Raw genomic sequence first — 10054 nt, 5'->3', positions numbered from 1 at the left:
GCTGTGAATATCTAAGGGCATGGTAAACACGGGCTCTTAGCTGGGAGAGTGGTTTTCATCCTGGTTAATGAAACTCTGAGGTCTCTTAATACAATACTTGGCCTCCTTTGAATCTCAGTCAGACAATGGGTTGTTGCTACTCAGAGTATCCTGCTGAGCGCTTCTCACCATAAAGTGAACCATCAAGGAAGTTTCTCAAGCAACTGGGTGTTCAGACCCACAGCTGGCTTTCATACCTCATCATTTGCCTTAACTTGCCATCAGTCCTGTCCTCAGTGGCAGTCTCCTTTTCACATCCTTTAAAGTCTGAGACCATCCTCACTAAGCTGGACAGAAGACTTGAGATTTTCCTATCCTCCCTCCCTCCCATCTGTTACCTTCCTTATTTACCAATAAATTAAACTTTCTCCTTCCTTTATCTTCAAACCCTATTCTCAATTTATTCTGATTCATCACCATTGACAAGGAACAGATTTTCAGTAATTGTGTGTAGTCATATTTCATGACTTGAATTTGCATTTCTCTAATGATTTTTAGCTAATGATTTGTATATATCTATATATATGTTTAAGAAGATTTATTTATTTTTATTGGAAAGGCAGATATACAGAGAGAGGAGGAGAGACAAAGAGGAAGATCTTCTGTCTAATGGTCCATTCCCCAAGTGGCCACAACAGCTGGATCTGAGCTGATCCGAAGTCCGGAGCTAGGAACTTCTTCCGAGTCACCCACATGGGTGCAGGGTTCCAAGGCTTTGGGCTGTCTTCAGTTGTCTTCCCAGGCTACAGCAGGGAGCTGGCTGGGAAGCAGGACCGCTGGGATTAGAACCAGCGCCCATATGGGATCCAGGTGCTTTAAGGTAAGGACTTTAACTGCTACACTATTGTGCCAGACCCAAGAACATATATATGTATTTTTAAAGATTATTTTATTTTAATTGGAAAGTCAGATATATAGAGAGGAGGAGAGATGGAGAGGAAGAGCTTCTGTCCATTGATTCAATCACCGAGTGGCTGCAATGGCCAGTGCTATGCTGATCCAGAGCCAGGAGCCTGGAGCCTCTTCTGGTTTCCCAGGCGGGTGTAGGGTCCCAAGGCTTTATGCCATCCTCAACTGCTTTCCCAGGTCACAAGCAGGGAGCTGAATGGAAAGTGGGGGCCACCAGGACATGAACCAGCACCCATATGGGATCCTGGTGCATGTAAGGCAAGGACTTTAGCTACCAGGCTACTGTACCAGGCCGTTTGTTTTGTTTTTAAAGATTTATTTATTTTTATTGGAAAGATAGGTCAGATTCACAGAGAGAAGAGACAGAAAGATCTTCCATCCACTGGTTCACTCTCCAAATGGCTTCAATGGCCAAAGGTGAGCTGAATTGAACTGATCCAAAACCAGGAGTCATGAACCAAAAGCTTATTCCTAGTCTCCCATGTGAGTGGGTGCAGGTTCCATGTGGGTGGGGAGATTTGGCCATCCTCCTTGGCTTTCCCAGGCTGCAAACAGGGACCTAGAACGAAAGTGGAGCAACCGTGACATGAATCAGTACCCATAAGGCATTCCAGTATGTGCAAGGCGAGGGTTTAGCCACTGAGCCATCGTGCCAGTCCCAGAAAGATCTATTTATTTGAACAGTGGGGTCATAGGGACAGGTGGAGTAATAAAGACAGAGGGGTCTTCTAGCCCACTGGTTCACTCTCCAAATGCCCAGGAACGGGCCAGGCAGATGTCGAATTCTGGAACCCCATCCAGTTCTCCAAAGTGGGTGGCAGGGACCCAAGTACTGTGACCATCTTACACTGTCTTCACATGCTTAACATTTGGAAGTAGAGAAGCTGAGACTCAAATTGGAAATTATCTGGCATGCTATTGTCAGCAGCCACAGCTCAATGGAATGCACCATAATGCCAGCTCTTGATTTAATCCCCTGAGAGAGAATTTTGTATAGCTCAGTTGTTTTGCATTTGGTATGGTTTATTTTATGACCTAGTTTGCGCTCTAAGTGAGTTTTCTACATGTATCAAAAGCATATATAATGTTGTGGTTTAGTAGAGTAGTCTGTCAGTGTCAATTGGATCAGTTCTCTAGTGGAATTGCTCCGCTCCATATCCGTTCTCATTTTCTGTCTACTTGTTCTGTTGCTTTCTGTTGTGGTACTGAAGCCAGTGCCAGTGATGGCAGCATCTCTTATTGGGGTGCTAACTCAGGACCAGTTTCTTAGTTTATAATTCAGCTCTGTGATAAGACACCAGGGAGATCAGTAGTGGCCCAAGTACCTGGGCCACCACCAAACACATGGAGATTTGGATAGAGTTCCAAGCTCTTGGCTTTGGACTAGCCATGACTGAGACATTGCTGCCATTTGGGAACTGAACCAGTGGATAGAAAATCCTCTTTCCCTTTCTTTATCTCTTTCTCACTCTGCTTTCAAATAACTACAAAGTGATAACAAATTGGAAAATGAAATAAAACATGAAGAAACATTGACATGTTGACTAGATTAAAAGCTTAGAAAAGAAATGTGTAAGAATTTTGCAAAATACTTAAAAGACTTATACATTCTCTCAAGAAGTTTTATTAAGTTCCTACTACATGTCCTGGAGATACGGAGGCAAATAAAGCCAAGCTTATTGACATATTCCCAGAAAACAATATTCTCTCCTTTTCTCAAGTGGAAGGAGGAGAACAGTGAATTTACTCTTCAATCAACAGCGAAGGCACTTAACTTGATTAAATCAACACCAATCTTTTGAGTCTATGCTCTGTGTCACTTTGGGGAGAAATAGCAAAGCAAGCTTCAGTCACAATCTCTGCCAGTCTTGTCTGTGTTGTTGCTTTGCTTAGATGTCTCCATTTGATGTGCTCATTATGAGAAACATTGCCACATGACTGTCTGGCATCTCTAACTGAAGTCAGAGCCCTATCTTTCTGGTGGGGCTGCCTTAGCAGACAAGGAAGGATCAATTGAGTTATCATCAGGTTCTGTTGCAAGTGTTGTGTGTGAAACACCTTGGACTTTCTAGAGCTTGATATCAGCTTGATAACAACAGAATCTAGAATCCAGCTTTTCACTTTCAAAAAAGCAAGCGTTTTATCTTCAGTTTCAGCTGCTCATTACAACCTCAGCTTTATCTGAACTTATTTTTCTTCACCAATGCCGCTTCTCTGTGTTTAGATTTAAGTGCCTCCTTTTTTCCTGTGGTTATTTTCTTACTTTTTCTTCTCAGAAGTTCATGTAGTGGGACAAAGCAGTAACTGCAGTAAGTCTAATGAATTTTTAAAAAATTTGTTTTTTATGTATTTAAAAGTTGAAGTCACAGACAGACAGGGAGGTAGGATAGGAGAGAGGAGAGAGAATCTTTCATCTGCTGGTTCATTCCCCAAATGACTGCAATGATTGGCACTGGGCCTGTCTGAAACCAGGAGCCAAGGACTTCATCCTAGTCTCCCACATGGGTAGCAGGGGGCCAAGCATTTAGGTTGTGTACTGCTGCTCCCCAGGGCAACAGCAGGAAGCTGGATTAAAGGTGGAGCAGCCAGGATACAAATGGGCACCCATGTGGGATGCCAGCATCGCAGATAGCAGTTTTACTGTACCCCACAACACCAGCCCTTACAATGGATTTTTTAAAATTACTTATTTGAATGGCAAAGAGAGAGAGAGAGAGATGTTCCTTCCAATGGTTCATTCCCCAGATGCCTTCAATGCCCAGAGCTGGGCCAAGCTGAAGCTGGGAGCCTGGAACAATTGAGTGACAGGGGCACAGTACTTGGGTCATCTTTCCATGCTTTCCCTGTTTCCTCAGCGGAGAGCTGGAGCAAAAGTAGAGCAGCTGGGATTTTAAAATTGGAAGCTATGACTTAACTTTCTATGCCATAATGTCAGTCCCAAGAACAACGCATCTTCAGAGACAGTTAGGGAGGCTCAATTAGCTAATCTTCTACCTCCAAGCATTGTGATCCCATAGCGGCAAGAGTTTGTGTCCTGGTGCTCCACTTCCCATGCAGCTCCCTACTTGTGGCCTCGGAAAGCAACAGAGGATGGGCTAAAGCCTTGAGAACCTACATGCATATGGGAGACCTGGTAATTGCAGCTACTTGGGGAGTGAACCAGCAGACGGAGATCTTTCTGTAAATCTGATCTGCTTTTCCAATAAAAATAAGTAAATCTTTAAAAAAAAAAATGAAGAGTGGAGAAAGGGGAACCAGAAAAGTGATAAATTCTCTTTCGGTTATCTGTGCTTAGATCTTATTTCGCAAGTAGATGGATACCCATTAGTGATGTGTACCCTCTTGATTTGATCATGTTCCAGGTTAGAAAACTTGCTGTACAAGGAGCTGTTGGCCGAAAAGATTTATTTTAGGAAACAAAATGAACCAAACGGAAATTATTTACATTTTCAAAATGTGATAATGCTTATTCCCTCTGGGTGTACTGTCTCAGCCTCAGCCACTTTGGTGAAACTCTAAATATGGGAAAAGGAATCACTATTCAAATCTGCTTCCTTTTCCTCCAGCGACTGCATCATGATCTCTATACAATGAGAGTTGATTGATGTCTTTTTCTCTTGAATTCCAATGATAGTGACTTCAAAAGGTTCTAGTAAATTGTGTGGTCCAGCTACACTCCCATGACAGTTTCCTAGAAGAGACTTTAGGTCAACACAAACATCAGCAATAAGAACAGTAGCAACAGCAGCAGCAGCAGCAACCAAATTCAGTCCCTCACAGTCCTAATCCTGTGACCGAGCTGTGCAAACTCAACACTTTGAAATAATTGCCTTCTGCTGCCCTCCCTTTCTCTCTCATCCCACACCCAATACAGGGTTTTCCCACTTAAATCAATCACTCTTTGTCTCAGCTTATGTTTTCCCATGTACAGGAGTTAGAATGGCTGTGGACAGTCAATTAGCCATAAATCCATCGCTAAAACACAGAACATGTCATTTCTTTGGAAAACCCCTGATGTTCCATTTTGCTCCAATGCCTTTGTTAATCACCTTTCACCCTTTCTCCTGATCCCTGGCTGCTCACCAGTCCTGTTCAATTGATCAAAACTTCAATCCCCTAGAGTATGAAAGGTCACATTGACTCCAACAATGGAAACCCACTACCATGTGTTGTCTTAGTGTGGGTTACTGAGGAGTACATCAAAGCAAAGATGTGCCTGAATCTCATATGCATCTTTGCTCTCCCAGTTTCAAACACAGAGGCACATGAGATGATAAAAAAAAAAAATCTTGACTGCTGTACCACACTCATTTTGAGTTTTGAAAAGCAAAAATAGGAAGTGCTTATTACTGCACTGAAGCTTAGACCAAATTTTTTCTGCAAATGATCCAGGATGAGAGAAAAGGTCAAGGGAATGTTAGCTATGAAAATTTAGTTGTTGGACCTGGCACAGTAGCCTAGTGGCTGAAGTCCTTGCCTTGTGTGTGCTGGGATCCCATATGGGCCGGTTTGTGTCCTGGTGGCCCCCACTTTCCATTCAGCTCCCTGCTTGTGGCCTGGGAAAGCAGTAAAGGATGGCGTAAAGCCTTGGGACCCTGTACCATCTGGAGGTTCCAGGCTCCTGGCTTCAGATAAGTTCATGTCTGGCCGTTGTGGCCACTTGAGGAGTGAGTCAGCAGATGGAAAATCTTCCTCTCTGTATATCTGAGAATCCAATAAAAATAAATAAATCTTAAACAAAAGAGAACATTGGGCCCAGAGTGGTGGCCTAACTGCTAAAGTCCTCGCCTTGAATGCACCTGGATCCCATATGGGCGCCGGTTCTAATCCCAGCAGCTCCACTTTCCATCTAGCTCCCTGCTTGTGGCCTGGGAAAGCAGTCGAGGACGGCCCAAAGCCTTGGGATCCTGCACCTGTGTAGGAGACCTGGAGGAAGTTCCTGGCTCCTGGCTCTGGATTGGCACAGCACTGGCCATTGTGCTCACTTGGGTAGTGAATCTTCAGATGGAAGATCTTCCTCTTTGTCTCTCCTGCTCTCTGTATATCTGACTTTGTAATAAAAATAAAGAAATCTTTTTAAAAAGAGAGAGGAAATTTAGTTGTTGAGCTCCTTGACTGGCATAGAAGGTTTTTTTTTTTGACCATGTGCTTGGTTGGTTTGTCCATCCGTCCGTCCATCCATCCATCCATCCATCCATCCATCCATCCATCCATCCATCCCTTTGTTCTTCAGAGGTGCTGGAATCCTAAGTCATAAGCTCAGACATCTGTAGGGTATGAGAGATTTAAGAACTTACATAAGCTCTGGGGGTTGGAGAATGTGAAGTTGCTGCTACTGAGCTTCAGCATCTTCAAGGTGGGAGCACAGAGCCAGTGAATGTTCTGAAATTTCAAGAGGAGCAGGATATATATATATATATGCAGGGAATTGGATCAGGAGCGGAGCAGCTGAGATCTGAACCCAGCACCTATATGGGATGCTGGCACCACAGAGAGGGGCTTAGGCCACTAGGCCACTATTCCAGCTCCCAGCAAATTTTTTTTAAAATTCTTTATTTTAACTCATATTTTTTAATGAGAAAATTTCCGACTTTTAAATGCTGTCAGAAAAGGCTATCCAGAGTGAATTTGTAGTCCAAATTTGTCTTCCACATCAGGGCCTCCAAAGCTCTGCCATTCTCTGAAAATGCAGAATGGATTTGGGAGGTCAAATGAGATTACCATACAAAGCAGAGGGGTTGCTCCCATGGGTGACAATTTGGAGCAAAACGATTCATCTCAGCTAGGATGATAAAACCTTCTTGGAAAGCTGAGATTTCATGAAGAATAGGTCCTGAACTTATTTTTGATAGCCTTGAATAAGAAAAAAATGCATATACTGTTGAGCTGGAGCATGTTATGTTGTTGCCTACTCAAGTGTAGGGGACACATACAGCAGGACTAGGAAACCAAAACTTGCACGGTCACAAAGTGAAAGCCCGGTGCCTAGCTTGGTCAAATCTCACATCCTCGTGCACATCCTCACATCCTGCACAAGTCTCACACCTTCCTGGGCTCCTGTGGTTGAGGTTGAGACACAGGAACATTACAGGATACCCGCAAACACATCTACTTCCAGCAGTGTGTGTTGCCTCCCGCTCCTACCCTGGAATCAGCTCTTGGGCTCCTCACCCATGTGTGATAGGTTGGCTTCTTCCCCAAAGATCGCTCGCCATCAGAGGAGATCACGTGTGCTATGAAGTCAGCCTTGATACCCAGGGGGTTGTTGCAGTTCTCTGTAACCTGGAGATGCAGGCAGAAGCCATGAGGCTCCAGCCCTGAAGGTGTGGGCTCTGGAGGTTGTGGGCCTGCAGTTTCAGGTTGCCACATGGCTCGCATCAGGCCAGATCTGGAAATGGCCCTGGGAAAAACTTAAGAGGTAGTGATGTAGAGATAACTAGAGCCCAAGGAGAAGCATAAATGCAGGCACAGAAAAAAAAAAAAAAACTTAAAAAAAACTTTTAACAAAAAAGCTTGAAAATAGAGATATATTTCAAATGTGTCTTTCACTAAATTTCACTACCTCTTTATATTTCACTAAATTCACCTACCCCTTTAAAATCCAGTGGTTTTTCGTGTTTTTCACAAAGCTATGGAATTATCATTACTAATTGCAGAATATTGTCAGAATCCCAATGGCTGGATCATATGATAACCCTATGTTTAACATACTGAGGAACTGTCCAGCTGTTTGCACAATGGCTATACCATTTTACATTTTCACTAATAAATCAATAAGGATGTTAGCTTCACTTATACCAACATGTGAACATTTTCTTTTATTATGACAATCCTAGTAAGTATGGTGGTTTCTCACAGTACCTTAGATTTGCATGAGCTTTCTCTGTCTCAGCCTTTTGATTAAGTTTTTTTAAAAGATTTATTTATTTTTAATGTGAAGTCAAATATACAGAGAGGAGGAGAGACAGAGAGGAAGATCTTGCGTCCGATGGTTCACTTCCCAGCTGACCGCAATGGCTGGAGCTGTCAATCCAAAGTCAGGAGCCAGGGGCCAGGAGCCAGGAGCTTCTTACAGGTCTCCCACACAGGTGCAGGGTCCCAAGGCTTTGAGCTGTCCTCAGCTGCCTTTCCAGGCCACAAGCAGGGAACTGGCTGGGAAGCAGGGCTGCTAGGATTAGAACTGATCGCCCATATGGGATCCCAGCGCATGCAAGGTGAGGACTTTAGCCACTAGGCTACCACACCTGACCTGCAAGCATCTTTGATTGTGTCTTTACACAGAAATGAGAGTTGAATTGTAGAATAAACTTTTAGGAGCGATATTGTTAGTTGAAAAAGTATTTTGAGATATTTTGTTGAGTTTTCACAAGAATTCTATCTACCTTTAGCATTCCAGCAAGGGCTATCTGTCACACTTAACTCTTGCTGTCTGGAACCTTCTTACACCTGAATGAAAGGCACGGCCTAAGCGATAGAGATGAGCTGTACCCGAAAGCCACTTCCTAAACTAAAGACATTTCTTGGGGTCTGTTGCTTTGGTTTTTGTCTCATACAGTTAAATTTAAGTTCAGAATAAATATTAACCTTGATGCATCATTTTATGCCTAATCTTGCAGGCCAAAATAAGTGGTTTCAGTGTTCTGCAGGGAAAAAATACTTGGAAAGTATTCACATTTGCTTTCTCATTCTAGAATTAATATTTAATAGGGTAAATATTTGCATACTTTTTATTAAAATTTGTTCATTAAATGTCCATCTTTGTTTATTTGGTTTTGATTTTTTAAGATTTATTTTCATTAGAAAGGTATTTTTACAGAGAGAAAGAACTGATTCACTCTGCAAATGGCCTGCTTTGGATCAGCAAGGAGTAAGGAGTTTCTTGCATGTCTCCATGCAAGTGCAGGATTCCAAGGCTTTGGGTCATTCTCTGCTGCTTTTTCAGGCCATAAGCAGGGAGCTGTATGGAAAGTGGAGCATCCAGGACACAAGCCATGCCCAAATAGGCCACCAGGATTTGTAGTTAGAGGATTAGCCAAATGAGCCATCATGCCAGACCAAAAGCAAATTGTTTTATCAAGAAGCAACAAATAAATGACATACACATAAAGAATTAAGCATTCAAGGCAAGGACCTTAACCACTACAACATCATGCCGAGCACAAGTATATAATTTTTAAAAAGACCCCCACAGCAGGAAAGGACTACAGATCCTTCTGGCCAGCCCAGACTGTAGCATTGCTCAGCAAACTGTGCTGAGAGCCCACAAACCCCTCCACCCATCACAGATAGGGCCAGGAAGCTGCCATCCTTTTTCTTCAGTCCTCTCCTGCATATGCGTGGAACTGAGGGGCCTGACAGGTCAGTGCGCAGAAGGCTGCAAGGAGGATGTGGCTGGGAACTCCTGAGGAGCTGTCCTCAGCAGGGAACAGTTTAATAGTTAAGAAGTATTATGCTGTTTGACTCCATTGTTAGCAGACCTGTGGCATGTATTTCCAATGGTTTCTGTTGACTAACAAGGAAGGAGGTATGTGTGGTGTTTTTAAGGATATCTCTGTTATGCAAGACAGCATAAAACTATCAGTTAATCATTTTGGCAATGGCAGTAACACGAAGGAAATTACCTGCACATAGTGTACTCATAAAAATGCCATACAAATAAAATAAAATGAAATGCAACTAAACAAGAATCAAAACCAATTGATACCAGAGGAAATGGTAGGTTTTTTATCAAATCCTTATTTGATTTGGGAAATTGAATATCCAAGAGTGATTATTAACTCAGTTATGGTGCTGGGTCTTTTTTTTTTTTCTGTCTAGTTCCCAAGATACTTCTCTTATTAAAACAAAAAAGTATTTTGGAACCAACTTCAGGTATTATTAGACATATAATAATATTTACTACTGGGCCCAGCACTGTAGTCTGGTGGCTAAAGTCCTTGCCTTGCGTGTGCTGGGATCTCATATGGGTGCTGGTTGGTGTTCTGGCTGCTCCACTTCCATCCAACTCCCTGCTTGTAGCCTGGGAAAGCAGTCGAGGACGGCCCAAAGCCTTAAGACCCTGTACTCATGTGGGAGACCCAGAAGAAACTGCTGGCTCCTGGCTTTG

The sequence above is a fragment of the Ochotona curzoniae genome, unplaced genomic scaffold (genome assembly GCF_017591425.1).
Source record: "Ochotona curzoniae isolate NIBS_2020 unplaced genomic scaffold, NIBS_Ocur_1.0 contig_2210, whole genome shotgun sequence".
NCBI classification, from domain to species: Eukaryota; Metazoa; Chordata; class Mammalia; order Lagomorpha; family Ochotonidae; genus Ochotona; species Ochotona curzoniae.
The sequence above is the reverse complement of the archived record's forward strand: the minus strand, read 5'-3'. Positions refer to the sequence as shown.